The sequence below is a fragment of the Schistocerca gregaria genome, chromosome 10, assembly GCF_023897955.1.
Source record: "Schistocerca gregaria isolate iqSchGreg1 chromosome 10, iqSchGreg1.2, whole genome shotgun sequence".
NCBI lineage: Eukaryota > Metazoa > Arthropoda > Insecta > Orthoptera > Acrididae > Schistocerca > Schistocerca gregaria.
In genome coordinates, this window is record NC_064929.1 from 36,275,975 (window position 1) to 36,299,538 (window position 23,564).

Genomic DNA, 23,564 nt, shown 5'->3' on the forward strand with positions numbered 1-23,564 from the left:
GCATGGAGAGATTCTGTATGGGACCACCCAACCCAAACGAATACAGAGTGATCTGCTACCCAGCAGGTATCTAACGACGCAGCACGGCTAGCTCAGTCGGTAGAGCATGAGACTCTTTTTCACAGGATCGTGGGTTCAAGCCCTACGCTGGGCGGAACGGAATTTTTTTCCGCTGCAGATGTAAATTACCGATTTTCTGATTAAGGTGATGTAATGGAAATAGCAACTTTAAAATTTGCCTACGTCTCCATCAGTCGCAAGAAAACTGTATTTGAAGGTGAAGGTGATATTGTAGACATGTGTGAAAGTCATGTTCTGAAGTGCAGGTGGTTTTGTTTGGAGAGAACATCGGCCACGTGTCAGATGTGTGGCCAAGCATGAATGGGTTGCCATAGCTGCAAATATTAGTCGAAAATATGAAGTGTTGTCAACTGAAGTCTGATGATTCAGACGACCGTACGGACGAAGTACGCAACAGTGCCGCTAGGCGGCGCCTGTCTAGCTCAGTGGTAGAGCATTGGTCTAGTAAACCAGGGTTCGTGAGTTCCATCCTCACAGGAGGAAGACGAATCTCTGAAATCAGTTGCGCATCGTGGCCGTATAGCAAACAGTATCTGTGATGTGGAACAATTAGCGGCAGGCGTATTATTAAGAATTACTCTCAGATGTTATTAAGGCGAATGGCGCAGATGAAGCAATTGCCAAAGCAGTACGGCATAAGGTGGGACGAGGCAGTCTGAATTACATTTTATAGATGTATTTCTCACAAATCTCAGAGTCTCTCGCGGTCGTCGTCGTCGTCGTCGTCGTCGTCGTCGTCGTCTGTATTTCTCACAAATCTCAGAGTCTCTCGCGGTCGTCGTCGTCGTCGTCGTCGTCGTCGTCGTCGTCGCCGCCGCCGCCGCCGCCGCTTCTGCAGAAGTAGCAAATGGCCATCGTAGCAAATGCGGCGAGGGACACCCTGCAATCGATTCCGAATGCGCAAAGTGTGTGGTCTTGTTTTCCTGTCTATGTTTGGTCGGTCTCGTAAGTGGTTGAATGTAACGAATGGGTGGGAAAGAGTAAGGGTCAGCGGCTGTGTGGAACGAAAACTCAATTCCTCAGGGGCGTGATCGTTTCGAGATGAGTCGTATATAAGTTGAACTTGGTCGTCAGTGACCGTGTGGCCTAATGGATAAGGCGTCGTACTTCGGATGCGAAGGTTGCAGGTTCGAATCCTGTCACGGTCGTGTTTTTCCAGTTCTGAAAAAGAAACATACCGTTTTAATGTAGCAATTGAGCAGTACGAAACCGTCTGAATGTTGCTGTTGACCATTCTGTGCTTGGAGACGGTCTTGAGCCTGAAACACACACAACAAGACCGGTGTTAACTAGCGAAATGGTCGGCAGAGTGCCATCACCGCGAGTTTTGACTGGCACTTGCACATCTAAAACAATGTCTTAAAGTAACTCGTTCGGCTTTTGAGTCACATCAAGTATGTGTGTTAATTTTGACGCCTCTAGCTCTGCAGATTGTCATGCAATTCCTTTACCTCTCAGAAATGATTATGAAATAAAAGTGAAGTGCGTGACGAGTGTGACGTTAGGAAAACATTAGGCAGCATGGAGAGATTCTGTATGGGACCACCCAACCCAAACGAATACAGAGTGATCTGCTACCCAGCAGGTATCTAACGACGCAGCACGGCTAGCTCAGTCGGTAGAGTATGAGACTCTTATTCACAGTATCGTGGGTTCGAGCCCTACGCTGGGCGGAACGGAATTTTTTTCCGCTGCAGATGTAAATTACCGATTTTCTGATTAAGGTGATGTAATGGAAATAGCAACTTTAAAATTTGCCTACGTCTCCATCAGTCGCAAGAAAACTGTATTTGAAGGTGAAGGTGATATTGTAGACATGTGTGAAAGTCATGTTGTGAAGTGCAGGTGGTTTTGTTTGGAGAGAACATCGGCCACGTGTCAGATGTGTGGCCAAGCATGAATGGGTTGCCATAGCTGCAAATATTAGTCGAAAATATGAAGTGTTGTCAACTGAAGTCTGATGATTCAGACGACCGTACGGACGAAGTACGCAAAAGTGCCGCTAGGCGGCGCCTGTCTAGCTCAGTGGTAGAGCATTGGTCTAGTAAACCAGGGTTCGTGAGTTCCATCCTCACAGGAGGAAGACGAATCTCTGAAATCAGTTGCGCATCGTGGCCGTATAGCAAACAGTATCTGTGATGTGGAACAATTAGCGACAGGCGTATTATTAAGAATTACTCTCAGATGTTATTAAGGCGAATGGCGCAGATGAAGCATTTGCCAAAGCAGTACGGCATAAGGTGGGACGAGGCAGTCTGAATTACATTTTATAGATAAATTTCTCACAAATCTCAGAGTCTCTCGCGGTCGTCGTCGTCGTCGTCGTCGTCGTATGTATTTCTCACAAATCTCAGTCTCTCGCGGTCGTCGTCGTCGTCGTCGTCGTCGTCGTCGCCGCCGCCGCCGCCGCCGCCGCTTCTGCAGAAGTAGCAAATGGCCATCGTAGCAAATGCGGCGAGGGACACCCTGCCATCGATTCCGAATGCGCAAAGTGTGTGGTCTTGTTTTCCTGTCTATGTTTGGTCGGTCTCGTAAGTGGTTGAATGTAACGAATGGGTGGGAAAGAGTAAGGGGCAGCGGCTGTGTGGAACGAAAACACAATTCCTCAGGGGCGTGAGCGTTTCGAGATGAGTCGTATATAAGTTGAACTTCGTCGTCAGTGACCGTGTGGCCTAATGGATGAGGCGTCGGGCTTTGGATGCGTAGGTTGCAGGTTCGAATCCTGTCACGGTCGTGTTTTTCCAGTTCTGAAAAAGAAACATACCGTTTTAATGTAGCAATTGAGCAGTACGAAACCGTCTGAATGTTGCTGTTGACCATTCTGTGCTTGGAGACAGTCTTGAGCCTGAAACACACACAACAAGACCGGTGTTAACTAGCGAAATGGTCGGCAGAGTGCCCTCACCGCGAGTTTTGACTGGTACTTGCACATCTAAAACAACGTCGGAAAGTAACTCGTTCGGCTTTTGAGTCACATCAAGTATGTGTGTTAATTTTGACGCCGCTAGCTCTGCAGATTGTCATGCAATTCCTTTTACCCTCAGAAATGATTATGAAATAAAAGTGAAGTACGTGACGAGTGTGACGTTAGGAAAACATTAGGCAGCATGGAGAGATTCTGTATGGGACCACCCAACCCAAACGAGTACAGTGTGATCTGCTACCCAGCAGGTATCCAACGTGGCAGCACGGCTAGCTCAGTCGGTAGAGCATGAGACTCTTATTCACAGGGTCGTGGGTTCGAGCCCTACGCTGGGCGGAACGGAATTTTTTTCCGCTGCAGATGTAAATTACCGATTTTCTGATTAACGTGACGTAATGGAAATAGCAACTTTAAAAATTGCCTACGTCTCCATCAGTCGCAAGAAAACTTTATTTGAAGGTGAAGGTGATTTTGGAGACATGTGTGAAAGTCATGTTCTGAAGTGCAGGTGGTTTTGTTTGGAGAGAACATCGGCCACGTGTCAGATGTGTGGCCAAGCATGAATGGGTCGCCATAGCTGCAAATATTAGTCGAAAATATGAAGTGTTGTCAACTGAAGTCTGATGATTCAGACGACCGTACGGACGAAGTACGCAAAAGTGCCGCTAGGCGGCGCCTGTCTAGCTCAGTGGTAGAGCATTGGTCTAGTAAACCAGGGTTCGTGAGTTCCATCCTCACAGGAGGAAGACGAATCTCTGAAATCAGTTGCGCTTCGTGGCCGTATAGCAAACAGTATCTGTGATGAGGAATAATTAGCGACAGGCGTATTATTAAGAATTACTCTCAGATGTGATTAAGGCGAATGGGGCAGATGAAACATTTGCCAAAGCAGTACGGCATAAGGTGGGACGAGGCAGTCTGAATTACATTTTATAGATGTATTTCTCACAAATCTCAGAGTCTCTCGCGGTCGTCGTCGCCGACGCCGCCGCCGCCGCCGCCGCCGCCGCTTCTGCAGAAGTAGCAAATGGCCATCGTAGCAAATGCGGCGAGGGACACCCTGCCATCGATTCCGAATGCGCAAAGTGTGTGGTCTTGTTTACCTGTCTATGTTTGGTCGTTCTCGTAAGAGGTTGAATGTAACGAATGGGAGGGAAAGAGTAAGGGGCAGCGGCTGTGTGGAACGAAAACACAATTCCTCAGGGGCGTGAGCGTTTCGAGATGAGTCGTATTTAAGTTATACTTGTGCGTCAGTGACCGTGTGTCCTAATGGATAAGGCGTCGGACTTCTTATCCGAAGATTGCAGGTTCGAATCCTGTCACAGTCGAGTTTTTCCAGTTCTGAAAAAGAAACATACCGTTTTAATGTAGCAATTGAGCAGTACGAAACCGTCTGAATGTTGCTGTTGACACATTCTGTGCTTGGAGATGGTCTTGAGCCTGAAACACACACGACAAGACCGGTGTTAACTAGCGAAATGGTCTTCAGAGTGCCCTCACCGCGAGTTTTGACTGGCACTTGCACATCTAAAACAACGTCGGAAAGTAACTCGTTCGGCCTTTGAGTCACATCAAGTATGTGTGTTAAATTTGACGCCGCTAGCTCTGCAGATTGTCATGCAATTCCTTTACCTCTCAGAAATGATTATGAAATAAAAGTGAAGTACGTGACGAGTGTGACGTTAGGAAAACATTAGGCAGCATGGAGAGATTCTGTATGGGACCACCCAACCCAAACGAGTACAGTGTGATCTGCTACCCAGCAGGTATCCAACGAGGCAGCACGGCTAGCTCAGTCGGTTGAGCATGAGACTCTTATTCACAGGGTCGTGGGTACGAGCCCTACGCTGGGCGGAACGGAACTTTTTTCCGCTGCAGATGTAAATTACCGATTTTCTGATTAACGTGATGTAATGGAAATAGCAACTTTAAAATTTGCCTACGTCTCCATCAGTCGCAAGAAAACTGTATTTGAAGGTGAAGGTGATTTTGTAGACATGTGTGAAAGTCATGTTCTGAAGTGCAGGTGGTTTTGTTTGGAGAGAACATCGGCTACGTGTCAGATGTGTAGCCAAGCAGTAATGGGTCGCCATAGCTGCAAATATTAGTCGAAAATATGAAGTGTTGTCAGCTGAAGTCTGATGATTCAGACGACCGTACGGACGAAGTACGCAAAAGTTCCGCTAGGCCGCGCCTGTTTAGCTCAGTGGTATACGCAAACAGTATCTGTGATGACGAACAATTAGCGACAGGCGTTTTATTTAGAATTACTCTCAGATGTGATTAAGGCGAATGGCGCAGATAAAGCATTTGCCAAAGCGGTACGGCATAAGGTGGGACGAGGCAGTCTGAATTACATTTTGTAGATGTATTTCTCACAAATCGCTGAGCCTCTCGCGGTCGTCGTCGTCGTCGTCGTCGTCGTCGTCGCCGCCGCTTCTGCAGAAGTAGCAAATCGCCATCGTAGCAAATGCGGCGAGGGACACCCTGCCATCGATTCCGAATGCGCAAAGTGTGTGGTCTTGTTTTCCTGTCTATGTTTGGTCGGTCTCGTAAGAGGTTGAATGTAACGAATGGGTGGGAAAGAGTAAGGGGCAGCGGCTGTGTGGAACGAAAACACAATTCCTCAGGGGGTGTGAGTGTTTCGAGATGAGTCGTATATAAGTTATACTAGGTCGTCAGTGACCGTGTGGCCTAGTGTCGTGGGTTCGATCCCCACAAGGGATGGGCAATTTTTAGATTTCTCGCTTCGCGCGTCGGGCGACTAGGTCGTGCTCTTAGTTCCGCCTCTACCGTAGCGCAGCGTGTTTTCCTCCTGTCAGTTTAGTGCCGTGTTGGTCTCCGTGCGCGTCGCATCGCTGGTTGTCGGCTGGTGTTTGGTGTTCGTGCGGCCCTTCCTGTCGCGGCGTCGTCTCTCGCCGTGATGTCCACCATGGTTCCCACGAAAGTTCCGCGTACAGGTACAGTCAGTTTTACCTTTGACAAATCCACGCGTCACGTCCAGCCCAGTTCTTTGGAGATACATGACTGGTTAGTCGATACAGTTAAGGTCACTACTGATCAGGTGCATACCGCATATTTCGACAGCGAATTATATGTGTTTTTTGTTAAGTTTCTTGACCCGCTCCAGGTTGATAGGCTACTTTCTCGTCATGGTTCTCAGGTACCCTTTACGCACCGTGATGGTTCCACTAGTATGTTTCTCTTGGAAAATGCAGAAGTGATATATACGAATGTTCGGGTATTTAACCTTCCGCCCGAGGTTGACGACTCTTTTCTGAAGTCCGTTTTGCTTCCTTATGGGAACGTACGCCATATTCGAAAGGAACGCTGGTCTGCTCAGCACCGCTTACAGGTATATAGTGGTATTCGGTCGGTGGAAATGGTGGTCAAAAAACCTATTCCTTCTCACCTACAGGTATGTGGTTATAGGGTCCATATCACGTACAGTGGCCAGGAAGGAACATGTTATTATTGTAATGAAACTGGTCATTTCCGTACTAATTGTCCGCGGCGTGTGGTGGTATTAAAACCTACATACGAACAGCGTAAAAAATTGAATTTAGCTGATCTTCTCCCGCAAGGATCTCGGACTGAATCGCTCACTGTTACTGAGGGACGCAGTGATCCGTTGCCCGACCACGGCCGTGATTTTCCCCCGTTGTCCTTGAGTAGGGAGGTTGCTGCCCTTAATTCCGATGTTCCCGCGCTGATTTCTCACAACAAGCGTCGGCGAACACAGGATGATGCGGCTGATGAATCTTCCTTATTGGCTCGCCCTTCCGATGGGCCTCCGGTAAAGGACTCTCTTTCTCAGTCGGAAATCGTGGATGAGGAAGCCACAGGTGCTTTCACGCCTTTGCAGAAGCTCCCTGACACCTTATCTGACGTTGTTCCTGCTACCGCGGCAGCCTCTTCGGAGACGCCCGTGACGGAACCTGCTTCTGGTTGCCACGTGTCTTCTCCGGTGCTCTCTGACACTTCTCCTATTGACTCTGTTTCGCAACCCCCTTCTGGAATTTCTGTCGCCCCCTCTGGGTCACAGCCTCCTCCCATCAAACAAGTGATTGATTCTCCAGAGCCAGTGGATCCCGTTGTTATTCACCAACTGTCCCACCGTGAACCCATGTCTGCGGACGAGTGGGATGTAGAGGCCTCTCTCTCGCAATCTGACACGGAATGTCTACATGACGCTCCTACGCAGCCGAACGCTGCAGCGTCGGCACCGCGGAGCCGCAGTCGAATCCGTAAACAGCCACGGAGAGCCGCGTCACGGCCGAAGAAAAAGCAGTGGGAAGATGAGGGTTCTGTTTCGTAGTTTTTCTCTCTGTGGTTCAGCGCGTGTTTCTGGTATGATTACTTGTATGCTGCTCCGTCAGCTGACGGCTCTCTACCGATCTTTGTTTTTCTTTCTAGGTTGAAGTTCCATACAAGCATATACATTTCTTACTCTGAATATTAACAGAATATGTTCTGAGCTTCGGCTCGCCGCTTTGCGACAGTTTATCTATCAGTCTGGGGCAGATGTTGTTTTTTTACAGGAAGTCCTATTCGACCAGTTTTCCATTCCTGGGTTCTCGACGTTTTTTAATGTCGCTTCCGAACTTTCTACGGGCACTGCCTTGTTTTATAGAGAAGGCATTCCGTTGATGAATTTCGAAGTACTCGACAGTGGAAGGGGGATCGGGTGCACGTTTTATGATCTCAGTTTACTCCTTCTTTATGCCCCTTCTGGTTCGGGTTGTACTACCGCACGCTCGAGTTTCTAATAAGAAGAAGTCATTTACCTGCTTCGTAAATCCCCGACAAAGATAATTTTAGGTGGGGACTTCAATTGTGTTCTACGGCCGGTAGATCAGTCTCCTAATTTTAATTTCAGAGAAGAACTCGACGACCTTGTGCGCTCCTTGCACCTGCGTGACGTGTGGGTTTCTCGCTATCCTACACTTGTACGACATACCTACTTTACTCCCATGTCTAGCAGTCGCCTCGATCGCTTTTACCTTTCCGATTCCTTGTGTGGGCAACTTCTGGCTGTTGATGTGATACCAGCCTGTTTTACTGATCATTGCGCTGTAGCCGTTACGTTTAATTACGAGCGACAACCGGTAAAATTGTTTCGTCCTCCTTGGATGTTCAATATCGCGTATTTGCAAGATACAACCCTTGGTATCGTCCTGGAGGACATTTGGACTCGTTGTTCTCGTACTATGGACCGGTACCCGTCAATCGTGGCATGGTGGACACTGTATGCAAAACCACACATCCGTAGGGCTCTCATGCGTTTTGGGGCTGCGAAGGTGGCAGAAGATCGACGAACGCAAGAATTTTACTATTCTGTCTTACGTCAACTGTACGATAGTGCTACGCATGCTCCCCTCCGGGTTACTGATATACAGCGCATCAAAGCCAAATTGCTGCAGCTCAAACGCATTCAAATGGAGGGCCTGCGGACGAGGTCTCAACCACGTTCCCTTCTACAAGAGGAACTGACGTCACTCTACCATCTAGTCCGTTTACGGTCGCGCCGGAAACGTGGGTGCCTTGCCTCCCTCACAACCGCTGACGGCCGCGTGTTCACCTCTCACCGTGACATTTCTGACTTCGTTTACACCTATTTTACTGATCTGTACGATACTCATGTCCCGGCAGAAACCTCTCTTGACGACTTTACCTCCTTGCTGCCTCGCGTCGTCACTCCTCAATTAAACGACGCCTTTCTGCGTCCCTTTCAGAAGGATGACATATATGATGTTGTTGGAGGATTGCAGTCCCGCAAGTCGCCTGGATTAGATGGTATTCCTAAGGAGTTCTATGTTCAATTTTTGCCGCTCATTGGTGACACCTTAACGTCAATGGTAAATGAAGTGATGCGGGGAGTCTCACTTCCTGCTCCTTTTCAGGAAGGCAGAATGGTCCTCCTCCCGAAATCCACAGGTCGACCTGCAATTGATTCCCTCCGTCCTATTACTCTCCTTAACTTTGATTATAAACTTGTCGCTCGAGCAATTAATATCCGTCTCTCTAAGCTGCTCGATACCATTATTGCCGCCCACCAAAGCTGTGTGCCTGGACGCACGATACTGACTTCCGTTCTCGAATGTCGCGATGTAATCTCGGTGGCGGCTGCCGCTAATATCCCAGGGGCTTTGCTTTTTCTTGATTTCCAAAAAGCGTTCGATCGCGTCAGCCATGATTTTTTATCGAGAGTGCTCACCGCTGTCGGCTTTAGTAATGATGCTCGACAAGTCTTAACTAATCTTTTTACCGGTATCAGTGTCTCGGTGATTGTGAACGGTCACCCTACCCCCCGGATATCGATCAGACGGGGGTTACCCCAGGGAAGCCCCTTATCCATGTCACTTTTTGTTCTATCCTTAGAGCCCTTACTTCGCCATCTCACCATGCACTTACGTGGCTGGAATATATTGGGGGAAATTTTTGCAGTCCGTGCATACGCCGATGACGTCATGGTTTTAGTACGACATGCCGAGGACATACCGCGGCTTAAGGATACCTTGGATTCATATTGTGGTCTTGCTGGTGCTCGCATTAATGATCGCAAATGCACGTTCCTGCCGTTGAGAGGCTTTGATCATGTCGTCATTCCTTGGGCGACGGTTGTCGATCGCCATAAGACCTTGGGGATCATAGTGGTTCGTAATCCGATCAAAATGGCGGCACTAAATTGGCGTGAGGTTACGAGTCGTGTTCACGGGGCGATCCTTGAACATGACCGCCGTTCCCTTAGCCTCCTTCACAAGGCACGGGTTTTAGAGACCTATGTCTTCAGTAAAATATACTATGTTGCGCAGGTCTTCCCGCTTCCCGCGATGATGGCCCGCAGGCTGAAACAGCTGTCTAGTCGATTTCTGTGGCGCCGCCATGTCTTCCGTGTCCGGTATGAAGTTGTGGCCAGGCCTCGGAAGCTTGGAGGATTGGGTCTTTCAGATATCAAAGTGAAGACGTCCATCTTATTTGCCCGCCGCAATGTTTTAACCTGTACGCGGGCTCCGCATTCAGTCACCTCTCGTTTACTTTCCCGCCTCCGGCCGGCCAGTCTGACCCCTCCTGTTGATGTTGGACGCATTAATCCTAAATTGCGGCACATTCGTGAATACTTTGTACTTGTCGGTATTCTGGGTGCTGATATACTTTCTATGACGCATATTACTACCAACATGCTACAAATCCGTTGGGGTACAGCATGTTTCCCTTCTTCTGTTGAACTTGCTTCCCCGTCAACGTCATGGGAAACGGTCTGGTCTCATCTTAGTCTTCCCATTTTGCCGATGGAGATTGTTTCAACGTGGTATAAGGTCATTTACCGCGTGATACCTACTGGTGATCGTCTTTTTCGTATTGGCCTTCGTCCGACTGATCAGTGTGAGGAATGTCATCAAACTGACACCTTACTTCACAGGCTAGTTGCTTGCGGACGGGATCACTGGCTCTGGGTCCGCCGTCAATTAGCTTTTCTTACTAGAGGGCCTGAAACCTCATTCCCAGACGACATCTTCTTACATCCGGACATCTCTTATTTTCCTCAGACGAAAACGTACACGATTGTCTGGCTCTTGGGTTACTATGTCCATTACGTCATTGAAGGCGGTAATGACCCAGATCCCCGCGTTTTTCACCATTATTTGTCAACTGCGCATTGGAAATGGCAGCGGTTACCACAATACCGAACGCTTTTTGCGAATATGCTTTTTCTTGTGTTTAACCGTCAAGGTGTTGGTTAAGTTCCCCTGTGATTATTGTTTCTTCCCTGAGCTCGAGTCCCCTCCCTTGTTGTATTTTTTCGTAATTTTTTTTCTCTCTCTCTTTTGCATGTATATATATACACCCAAAATTCATACGGGTGGGGTAACGGGTTGGTCTTCCCCTTCAGAAGAAATGTTTTATTTGTGTTTCACCTAATTTTTTGATTTTCTTTTTGCAGCTAATATTAAATGATGATTTGACTATGGTTGTCTGAATTCTCGTGAAATATACCAAGTCAATCTGATAATAAAAAGAAAAAAAAATGGATAAGGCGTCGGACTTCAAATCCGAAGATTGCAGGTTCGAATCCTGTCACGGTCGGGTTTTTCCAGTTCTGAAAAAGAAACATACCGTTTTAATGTAGCAATTGTGCAGTACGAAACTGTCTGAATGTTGCTGTTGACCATTTTGTGCTAGGAGATGGTCTTGAGCTTGAAACACACACAACAAGACCGGGGTTAAGCAGCGAAATGGTCGGCAGAGTGCCCTCACCGCGAGGTTTGACTGGCACTTGCACATCTAAGACAACGTCCGAAAGTAACTCGTTCGGCTTTCGAGTCACGTCAAGTATGTGTGTTAATTTTGATGCCGCTAGCTCTGCAGATTGTCATGCAATTCCTTTACCTCTCAAAAATGATTATGAAATAAAAGTGAAGTACGTGACGAGTGTGACGTTAGGAAAACATTAGGCAGCATGGAGAGATTCTGTATGGGACCAACCAACCCAAACGAGTACTGTGTGATCTGCTACCCAGCAGGTATCCAACGAGGCAGCACGGCTAGCTCAGTCGGTAGAGCATGAGACTCTTAATCACAGGGTCGTGGGTGCGAACCATACACTGGGCGTAACTGAGTTTTTTTCCGCTGCAGATGTAAATTACCGATTTTCTGATTAACGTGATGTAATGGAAGTAGCAACTTTAAAATATGCCTAGGTCTCTATCAGTCGCAAGAAAACTGTATTTGAAGGTGAAGGTGATTTTGTAGACATGTGTGAAAATCATGTTCTGAAGTGCACGTGGTTTTGTTTGGAGAGAACATCGGCTACGTGTCAGATGTGTAGCCAAGCAGTAATGGGTCGCCACAGCTGCAAATATTAGTCGAAAATATGAAGTGTTGTCAGCTGAAGTCTGATGATTCAGACGACCGTACGGACGAAGTACGCAAAAGTTCCGCTAGGCCGCACCTCTTTAGCTCAGTGATGTCTGTGCTCAGCGCTGTGGCTGGCTTGTTTACTTCTGCGGGGTAAGTCGTTCGCTAGCAGCGGTTATTCTTGCGTGTGAGGAATGATGTTGATGAATCAGTGATGACACAAGCTATGAGGATAGATACTTTGAAGTTAACTTTCGATAATTCATTTGCTCGACCAACCTCTTTCGAAATCGAGGATTTCATCGAAGACGTGATGAAAATTGGAATCGATCAGGTTATTGGTATACATTTGTCGATTTTGTCTAGCATAGTTTATATCAAGATGAGAGATGCCGATTTTTGTGACAAAATAGTTGACTCCTTCAGTTCCGGTTTGAAGTTTAAGCATAGTGATGGCAATGTGGGTGTAGTTACTGTTTCCCACGCAGGGCTTTGACTTCGAACAATTCGCATTTTTGAACTACCCCTTGAGGTACCAGCCGATCTGATAAATGTTGCGATATCGCCATATGGCAGTGTTTTGAGTAACTTTGCTGAACGTTGGTCTCCGGCTCATAAATATCCGGTTTTGAATGGCGTCAGGCAGCTTAAAGTAGACTTGCAACGACATATTCCGTCGTACGTCACGGTTTGTGGGTACCGTGCGGTCGTAATGTATGATGGCCAACCTAGGACATGTGCTAGATGTAACTCGACGGGACATGTGCGTGCGGAATGTTTACAGCGTCGTGTACCTCAACTGCCAACCGGAGAGAGTGTTCGCCCTCCCGCAATGTCAACATTACCGGCATCGTACGTGTCGGTTGCTCGCGGTGAGCCGGCAAAACAACCGATTCGTGATCCACCTGCTGGACCCAGTCTCGCAGTTAATGTAGCATCACCGGACACTCCAGTCACGTTCGGGATGGCTGTTTCTGAAACCCATGACACTAACAGGACCAGTGATATGGTGGTAGAACAACCCATACAGGGTGCTGAGTTAACGGAGGTGTCCCTGGCTCCTGCTACCATGTCCGAACAAGTGACTGAAACGATGCCGAACTCTGACGCAGTAATACGCGGTAATAGATCTCCGAAGAAAAATAAAAAACGGAGCATGGCTCATCAAGGTGCGGAAGATACAGCACCGAGCTTGCGGGGAAAGGCAAAATTAATCTGCCAGAATTTAAAAGAAGGACCAGCTGACGCTGTCGCCTCGACTTCGCGCTCACGTAACGCACCACGATCTGACAACACCGTGTCGGAGCCGCCCGCGACGTCCGACAGCAGACAAGATGAGATGCCGATTCAGAACACTGAGCCACCGGATACGAATCCACCGTTTCCTGAACCAGTAGGCACCCTTTCCTCTCCTAATTGGGCAGACGAGTGTGAAACGAATAAAGATGATGTAGAGATGCAGGAGGATTCAACACCCGCGACTGGGTCCTTGCCCCCTCTCTCAGTAGTTGATGGAAGCAAAGTCCACGTTGCCATGGCTACTCAAACGACCTAAACTGTCAGCGCCTCCAATTGACAGCTAGCTGACGTATCCTAACGTCTACTCCTTTCGTACGGAACATCAATGACCACCTTGCAGGCCTACAAGATCATGACTCTCAATATCAATAAGATACGTAGCGATTTGAATCTGAAAAACTTACAAGACTTGTTATACGCAGCTGACATAGATATAGCAATGCTTCAGGAAGTGAGTGATATCGAGTTAGACCACATAGCCGGGTATAACGCGTTCATAAACCCTGGCAACGGTTTCGAACTTGGAACAGCATTACTCTTAAAAGAAGGGATCATTGCCAATTGTGAGGCAAAACTTGTGACCGGCAGAGGGATAGCAGTAACTGTCAATAACATCAGACTGATTAATATTTACGCACCTTCTGGGTCCAGTAATAGGCAACGCCGTGCAGAATTTTTCCGCCACGAGATCCTTCCCCTCTTCGGGACCAACTACACTGATGTCATTTTTGGCGGAGATTTCAATTGTGTGCTTAGTCAAATAGATCAAACTCCGCACTTTAATCGGTGTGTTGAATTAGAACAGATCATTCAAGAACTCCGCTCAACTGACACCTGGACGTCCACGCACGGAATGCAGTGGGTTTTACACATTTTACCAGTCATTCGGCAATTAGGTTAGATAGAATTTACATATCGTGTAATTTAAAGCAACACCTGCTACAGACCGAAATATGGCCTACTGTATATTCCGACCATGCTGCCTATATCTGTTCCGTCAACATGAAACAACAGGAAACCTACCGGAGTCGAGGGTTATGGAAGCTCAACATTGCACATTTGCAAGATACTGCATGTCGAGAAGCCTTCCTGTCCACTTGGACGGTCTGTGAACGTAAATTCAATTCCTACAACTCCGCGATCGAGTGGTGGCTCCAATGCGCCAAACCTCAAATTAGGAAAACTTTAATGATTTACTCCCGTCAGAAAAATCAGTGGCACAAACGGACGATGGAATTTTATTTTCAGTGTCTTCGGGAGTTACATAAATTTGACGCGACCGATATCCGCAATTTTGCACACATCAAAAGAATTCAGGCAAAAATTTTAACGCTGCAACGGAAACAGTTGGAAGGTTTTCAAGTTCGGGCGCGAGTTCCTACGACGGTGCAAGAAGAAGAGGCTGCCATGTATCACATGTTACGTGAAAGTCGACGAGGCCGTCGGAAAATCTTTACACAGATCCGAACCAGTACCGGTGCCATAGTTACTAAACAAAGTGCAATCTTGAGTGCGATTGAAGAGTACTATCGAGACCTGATGTCCAATAAAATAACAGATGTTACCGTGTTTGCGGATTTTACGACAAATTTATCACGGAGACTCGGCCCCACAGAGGCTAATCAGCTTATTACAGAGGTGACAGAAGATGAATTAACAGACATTATCCTACGGAGTCCGAAAAATAAATCTCCAGGTTCGGACGGCCTACCTGCAGAAGTATATCAAACCTTGTGGCCGCAGATGAAATCGAAGCTACTTGCAATATGTAACGAACTCATGAACCCATGTAACGTTATTCCGCAGGAATTTCGACAGGGAATTGTTGTTTTACTGCCCAAGACCCCGTGCAGTGACAACCCAACAAACTTGAGACCTCTCCCGTTGTTAAATAGTGATTATAAACTATTCGCCCGTGTCCTCAGCCAACGGCTCAAAAATGTCATGTCCACAATCACAGGACAGTATCAAACGAGTGTTGGTAGAAATAGATCTATTTACCACACGCTCACGGATTACAGAGATGTGATAGCCGTAGCGGAGGCCTGCAAATTAAAATGCGCCCTCTTAATGATAGACTTTGAAAAACCATTCGACAGAGTGAGCCACCGATTCCTTTTCCACGTCATGCGAGAATTGGGATTTCCGCACCAGTTCACTCAAGTAATCGACAATATGATCCGTAACAGTACTTCGCGAATCCAAATTAATGGTCGCCTCAGTGGTGCGATTGATATCGCGTGTTCGGTGAGGCAAGGCTGTACGATGTCGATGGCTCTCTTTGCCATCGCCATAGAACCTCTGCTTGCTACGCTAACTGAACGTTTGCAGGGATTGGAAATCAATAGACAGAAGATTGTGTGCTGTGCGTACGCAGATGATGTCGGCTTTCTTGTCGTGAACGCGCAAGAAGTGAGGTCCTCACTTGAAATACTTCAACGATATGCGGTGGCATCAGGGGCGAAGGTGAACTGGCAAAAATCTGGAATCATGAATGTCGGACGGGGAATACATATCCCCAACCATGCCAGATTACGGGAACTTACCAGTATACAGTGCTTAGGACTTGAGTTTCGCCGGAAGATACAGAATACCATTGCTGTAAATTATTGAGATTTATTCACAAGTTCAGGGCATGTGTACAACAGCATAGTATGAGGCAACTGAATGCTCTCCAAAAAGTTGAACTGGTCAACACCTATATCGCCTCCCCGGGTTCGATTCCCGGTACCGGAAGTGCGCGTTAAAAAAAAAAAAAGTGGTAGAGCACTGGTATAGTAAACCAGGGGTCGTTGTTATCTAAAAAAAATTGGTTAAGGTGTAAAAAAAATGGATAAGGCCTCGGACTTCGGATCTGAAGATTACAGGTAAAAAAAAGAAAAATAAAAAAAGAAAAAAGTGGTAGAGCACTGGTCTAGTAAACCAGGAGTCGTGAGTTAAATCCTCACAGGAGGAAGACGAATTTTGGAAATCAGTTGCGCGTCATGGCCGTATAGCAAACAGTATCTGTGATGAGAAACAATTAGCGACAGGCGTTTTATTAAGAATTACTCGCAGATGTGATTAAGGCGAATGGCGCAGATAAAGCATTTGCCAATGCTGTACGGCATAAGGTTGGACGAGGCAGTCTGAATTACATTTTATAGATGTATTTCTCACAAATCTCTGAGCCTCTCGCGGTCCTCGTCGTCATCGTCGTCGTCGTCGTCGTCATCGTCGCCGCCGCCGCCGCCGCTTCTGCAGAAGTAGCAAATGGCCATCGTAGCAAATGCGGCGAGGGACACCCTGCCATCGATTCCGAATGCGCAACGTGTGTGGTCTTGTTTTCCTGTCTATGTTTGGTCGGTCTCGTAAGAGGTTGAATGTAACGAATTGGTGGGAGAGAGGCAGGGGCAGCGGCTGTGTGGAACGAAAACACAATTCCTCAGGGGGTGTGAGCGTTTCGAGATGAGTCGTATATAAGTTATACTTGGTCGTCAGTGACCGTGTGGCGTAATGGACAAGGCGCCGGACTTCTTATCCGAAAATTGCAGGTTCGATTCCTGTCACGGTCGTGTTTTTCCATTTCTGAAAAACAAACATAGCGTTTTAATGTAGCAATTGTGCAATACGAAACCGTCTGAATGTTGCTGTTGATCATTTTGTGCTTGGAGATGGTCTTGAGCTTGAAACACACACACACAACAAGACCTGTGCCTCTTTAGCTCAGTGGTAGAGCACAGGTCTAGTAAATCAGGAGTCGTGAGTTCCATCCTCACAGGAGTAAAACGAATTTTGGAAATCAGTTGCGTTTTTTCTGGCTCTAGCTGCCGACGCGTACGGACGTGTCACCGTTGCTGCGTGTAGACAGTGTTTCGCCAGTGTTTACCTTTGCGTTTCGGTGTTTTTGAGTTTTGTGATTTTCTTCGTGTGTAACTCGTGTTTTTTCTGCCTCCTGTGTTCTGTTTTTGTGTTTTCTACCGACGATTATTTGTCGTTTGTGGAGTTTTCGGTAATTACCAGAATCTCCCCTTGATTACTGCATACCATGGCTACAACTGTGAGGAAGAATACGCTGGTTTTTGCCTTCGCTAAGGAAACACGACGTGTTCAGCCGACTGCTCTGGAAATTCATGATTGGCTTGATCAGGTACTTGGCATAAATTCTTATATGGTGCATACCACTCAGCTAGATACTGACAACTACTGTGTTTTCGTAAAGTTTTTGTATCCCGTTTCGGTCGATAAAATTATTGGAAAATTCGGGTATCATGTCGAATTTTTGCATAGAGACGGCACTACAAGTAAAGTGGCTATCAGGAGAGCTGATGCTCTTTATAGATCTGTGCGGGTGTTAAATTTACCTATCGAGATAGATAATGAGAAAATCAAGGTTGCCCTGTCTCAATATGGTGAGGTAAAGGATATAGTTAACGAACGTTGGTCGAAGCAATTTAAAATTCAGAGCTTCAATGGTATTCGTTCGGTAGAGATGGAAGTAAAGACGAATATCCCATCTCATATAACTGTTGACGGGCATAAAGCACACGTGATTTATACTGGTCAAACCCCTACGTGCCATATATGCAATGAATCGGGTCATTTAAGGCAGGACTGTCCCCGTCGTATCTTTGTACTAAAAACAAATTTAGTCCAACCCGCAAGATGACCTTGAGCGAAGTTTTGGCAACCGATAACACAGCCAAACAGGGTGAGGGTTCGGATCCTGTACCTAGTTCTGGAACTATTGCAGTTGATGGCAGTGATTTTCCACCCCTGGTAACACGCTTCAATTGTGATTCCTCTGCCCGTGAGTTAGACGTACTAACCAAAAAACGACCACTTGAACATACAGATTATCATTCTGATGATGACACCTCCCGACAATCTCCTGCTGTACGTAAACAGAAACCTGGCGATGAAAATCTGCATGTGCCCCAAAACGGAATGCAAGTGGATTTAATTGCAGTTTCTGATACATCTCGCTCACTGCCAGAAAATGCAACGGCAGCTGCCGACAGCTAGAAAGTAGAAGTCCCCCAAGCAGTGACAACTTGCCCAGCTGAAAACAGCGATAATCAGCTGTTTACCGACGGTAACTTCGCGAAAGCGGTAGAACAACAACACCACGACACCGCAACAGCACAGCAACCGGCACCAGAGTGTAAACAAGAGAAAGTGTTTACTCCTGAACCGGAAAATAAGCAAACACCGTCGCAAGCATCACAACAAACGAAGGTAGCATGTAAACAGCAGGCAGTGTTTACAAACCAGGTCTCTCTAGACACTGCTGCTGAAGCGGCCGCGTCGAGTGTTGCCACAACAAAATCAGGTCAGGGTTTTCACGGCGTCCACCACCGTACGCTAAAACCACAACCGAATCTTACTGTTTCTCGCACCCAAGCCAAACAAAAAGCGGAAAAGTCAGACGTAAAATCACAGAAAAAAATACGATATGAAATTGTCAGAGAAGGTGCTCCAGATGAGCCTCCTGACACACTCAATGTCGAACAGCCCCTCAGTAATAAGGTGCAGGATGACAATGGCAGACAAACTAACGTTTAGCGCCCGTGTTACTAGGACTGCTACCAAGTTCTGAATAACTGTAGTTCTAAACCGGATCTCAGCACTCCAAAAGTACAACAGTTTTTTTTTTTTTTTGACCAACTTTGTCGGTGGCCAATAGCAAGTTAGGGATGCAAGCATACTCTATCACAACGATCAATATAAATAAAATTCGAACCTCATTAAAGCTAGCTGCTCTCAAGGAATTTTTGTATGACTCTGGAACCGATATCGCTTTGCTACAGGAGGTTGTAACGACGGAATTTGTAATACCAGGATACACCGCAATTGTTAACGTATCTTGTCAAACACATACAGGAACAGCGGTTCTGCTCAGGGAAGGGATTCCCGTATCTCAAGTGGAGCGGTTGGAATCTGGAAGGGCAATTAGTATTAACGTTTTAGGTACCACATTGATTAACTTATACGCGCCCTCAGGAGATAGTAAGAGACAGGACAGGGCAGCATTTTATAAAGAGGAACTTATATATTTATTACGTCGAAACCAAAACAGTTTTATAATGGGCGGTGATTTTAACTGTGTGTTAAATCGTAAAGATCAACAACCACATATTAACGGTTCTTTGGAACTTAAACGCCTAGTAACCTACCTAAAACTTAGGGACGCATGGGAACTAAAATATCCAACGAAGGTTGAATATACGTACATAACACCGACTTCGCGCAGTAGAATAGACAGAATTTATGTTTCCCAAAACTTGGAAAGATGTCTACTAAATTCAGAAATCGTACCTGTATATTTTAGTGACCACTGCAGTATGAAGGAGTGCATTAATTTAGCTCCACAGCCGATTCAGATTTTTAGGAACCAGTGGCATCTAAACGTCTCTCTCTTAAAAGAGCAAGGTTTGGCAGACGCGGTATCGGATGCGTGGACCTTATGTCTGCGGTCGATCGAGAGGCACCCCACAGTATTAGACTGGTGGATTAAGGTTGCAAAGCCGAGACTGAGAAAAGTGTGTACCAGATACAGCAGAGAAAGAGCGTGGGAGTTAAAAAACAGTATGGAATTTTATTACAGTTTGTTGCGAGACCTCTATGAACAGGCAAACGTGTCAACCATTAGATTACAAGACATCAGACACACCAAAGCGAAATTACTCGCCATTAAAAGACAACAGATGGAAGGTTTAAAACTGAAGTCAAAGGCGAAGTCGGTGGTAGATGATGAAACAACATCCTTATATCATCTGCTTCGGCATGCAAAGAATAGGCGACGCACTGTTATTAGTGAACTTAAAACCCCCAATGGGACAACACTGACGTCTCAGAAGGAGATTCTAAATGCAGTATACCAGTACTACTATGCATTATATTCCTCCAGCCCACCTCACGAGGGGTCTCTGCAAGAGTTTCTCAGTGTTTTATCCCCACAATTGACAAGTTCTGAAAACGACGATATCCTTTCTGAAGTCAGTAACGAAGAGGTTCGTGAGACAATAACCAAGTCCCCGGTGAATAAATCTGCTGGACCCGACGGACTCCCTGTAGAATTTTACAGAAAGTTCTGGTTTTTAATTGGTGACACGTTTACATGCATTGTCAATGAGATTTTTAACGAGCAGACGATACCTGCAGATTTTAAAGACAGCAAAATTGTACTTTTACCGAAAAACAAAGGGACGAAAAGTTAAACAATTACCGCCCTATTTCCCTTTTAAACACTGACTACAAAATAGTATGCAGGATTTTAAAAAAGAGACTCTCACCTCTGACCGACAAATTAATTAGTCAACATCAGTCATGTGCAGCAAATAGAAGTATTTTCAATACGATTTCTGAATATAGAGACATCATCGCCTTAGCATCGGTTTCCATCAAATGTGCTTTACTTTTTATAGATTTTACTAAGGCTTTCGACTCGGTGAATCACCGCTTCCTATTTGAGGTACTGACAAAAATGGGACTCGTCCACAAAACAGTTAATGTTATAAAAACGTTGCTACTGGTCTGAACGCTAAATTAGCTGTCAACTGTCAGCTGACGCCGCAAATTCAAATAAACCGCGGCATCCCACAGGGAAGTCCCTTATCTATGTTTTTGTTTGTTGTGTCGTTAGAGCCCTTTTTAAGAAGTGTTCATGAAAGGTTAAAGGGCATAACTATAACTGGCAGGAAAACTGTAGTGAGAGCCTATGCTGACGATGTTGGTGTCGTCATAATAGGGCAAGATGATGTAATTCGACTAGGGGCCATTCTTCAAAACTACTGCCGCCCATCCGGTGCGACAACAAACGAAAATAAAAGTACAATCCTGGGAATGCGGGGTCTTGAACGGATACACATCGATCGGGCGAAGTCAGTTACCACCCATAAAACCCTGGGGACAATCCTGACGGCATGTCCAATGAGGATGACAGCCCTCAATTGGAAAGAGATATTAACAAAGATTCAAGGGGGACTTATTGAGAACTCACAACGACTTATGAACCAGGTTCAGAGGGTCAGGTTCATTAACTTATGCATTCTCTCAAAGGCATTCTATATGGCACAAGTTTTTCCCTTGCCGAAGTTGATAGCTCAGAAAATAATGTCGAGGGTTGCAAATTTCTTATGGAAGGGGGAAATCTTCAGGGTTAACCTAAGAACTGCGACTCTACATCCTAGAAATGGAGGCCTCGGACTGGTGGACATACGCAATAAAGCATCTGCGCTTTTCATAAAAAGGTCTTTAAACATATTTCACGCCAACCCCGGCAGTATTACTACACAATTGTTTAAATGTGTCCAACCAGAAAGCCTTCAACCACTGGCAGACGTACAACAAATTAACCCCCGCCTGCGATACGTTAGGATCTTGTACACAGAATTGAGCTATGTTAACGAGAAACTCAGAAATTCGCTGCAAATTACAGCCAGAGATATCATGAGACAAAGACAACAATATGAAGGACAAAATGAAATTGCCACGAAATATATGAGTCACAACTGGGATGCAATTTGGGAGAATATTAGTTTTAACGGGCTCAATTCACATGTGATAACGGCATGGTACAAAGCCGTCAATAATATTGTCAGCACCAACGAGCGGCTTTATAAAATTGGGAAAGCTGAAACCCCCTTATGTCAGAAATGTAAACAAGTTGACACTGTGATTCATAGATTTACGTGTGCTGGAAATCTCAACAACTGGCATTGGCTCAGGAAACGTCTTGCACTACTGCAACGAACGTCACCCAATTCCATTACGCCTATGGTGCTTTTCAGACCTGAAACTAAGTATTACCCCAAAACCAAACATAATGCATTACATTGGTTAATGGGACAGTTTGTCCATTACATTATCAATAAAATAGGTGGTGACGACGAAACTGAATTCAAGCTTTTTATGCAAATGGAGTACAGCAACATTAAGCAATATGCAGACCACAGGAAAATGTATGGAAACATGCTGATCATTTTATTCGAACGAATAGGTGTTGGTTAAAGCGCACAGTCTAACACTAAATCTACTATTATAGGAGTACTGCAGAGGTGAAGTATGAATCTACGTTCAAGATGAAGGAAATGTATCCTCTTTTATCCATTTTTGTTACGTCTGCAACCCAATAAGTGTCTCATAAATGCTCGATGTATATTCCAATATGATCACATGTTTAGTAACCGAATGTCTGTTGACAGAAAACTCGAATGACAGCTTTGCAATGGGATCTCACCCCCAGATGTCGTACAACCAGTGCTCCTTACCACAACAAAGAGAGCAGGCGAAAAATATACACGACTATACCCGCTTTTCTATAACAATTAAAATGCACTGAAGGAGCCATTCGGTGCGAGTGATGGTGGGGGCATCGTGGCCAGGCCTCGAGTTCTTTGACCCCTGCCCTCGTTGTCCCCGTCATGCGCCTACTGATATGCATCCTTATAAAAAACAATAAAAAGCGGTCCAAGGCGCCAGACTAAAAAATAAAAAAAAAATGGATCAGGCGTCGGACTTCGGATCTGAAGATTACAGGTTCGAATGCTGTCACGCTATATATATATAAAAAAAGTGGTAGAGCACTGGTCTAGTAAACCAGGAGTCGTGAGTTCCATCCTCACAGGAGGAAGACGAATTTTGGAAATCAGTTGCGCGTCATGGCCGTATAGCAAACAGTATCTGTGATGACGAACAATTAGCGACAGGCGTTTTATTAAGAATTACTCTCAGATGTGATTAAGGCGAATGGCGCAGATAAAGCATTTGCCAAAGCGGTACGGCATAAGGTGGGACGAGGCAGTCTGAATTACATTTTATAGATGTATTTCTCACAAATCTCTGAGCCTCTCGCGGTCGTCGTCGTCGTCGTCGTCGCCGCCGCCGCTTCTGCAGAAGTAGCAAATGGCCATCGTAGCAAATGCGGCGAGAGACACCCTGCCATCGATTCCGAATGCGCAAAGTGTGTGGTCTTGTTTTCCTGTCTATGTTTGGTCGGTCTCGTAAGAGGCTGAATGTAACGAATGGGTGGGAAAGAGTAAGGGGCAGCGGCTGTGTGGAACGAAAACACAATTCCTCAGGGGGTGTGAGCGTTTCGAGATGAGTCGTATATAAGTTATACTTGGTCGTCAATGACCGTGTGGCCTAATGGATAAGGCGTAGGACTTCGGATCCGGAGATTGCAGGTTCGAATCCTGTCACGGTCGTGTTTTTCCAGTTCTGAAAAAGAAACATACCGTTTTAATGTAGCAATTGTGCAGTACGAAACCGTCTGAATGTTGCTGTTTACCATTTGGTGCTTGGAGATGGTCTTGAGCTTGTAACACACACAACAAGACCGGTGTTAACTAGCGAAATGGTCGGCAGAGTGCCCTCACCGCGAGGTTTGACTGGCACTTGCACATCTAAAACAACGTCGGAA

At 46.1% G+C, this 23,564-nt stretch overlaps 3 non-coding genes across 3 annotated transcripts; all 3 read left to right on the plus strand.

Annotated features, from left to right (window-relative positions):
* Positions 1-1,156: 1,156 nt before the first annotated feature.
* Trnar-ucg (transfer RNA arginine (anticodon UCG)) lies at positions 1,157-1,229 on the plus strand. Its single transcript has one exon. It is a non-coding gene; the product is annotated as a tRNA-Arg (tRNA).
* A 2,038-nt stretch (positions 1,230-3,267) lies between these two features.
* Positions 3,268-3,340, plus strand: Trnak-cuu (transfer RNA lysine (anticodon CUU)). The gene has a single exon. It is a non-coding gene; the product is annotated as a tRNA-Lys (tRNA).
* Positions 3,341-23,276: 19,936 nt separating this feature from the next.
* Trnar-ucg (transfer RNA arginine (anticodon UCG)) lies at positions 23,277-23,349 on the plus strand. The gene has a single exon. It is a non-coding gene; the product is annotated as a tRNA-Arg (tRNA).
* The last annotated feature ends 215 nt before the right edge of the window (positions 23,350-23,564 follow it).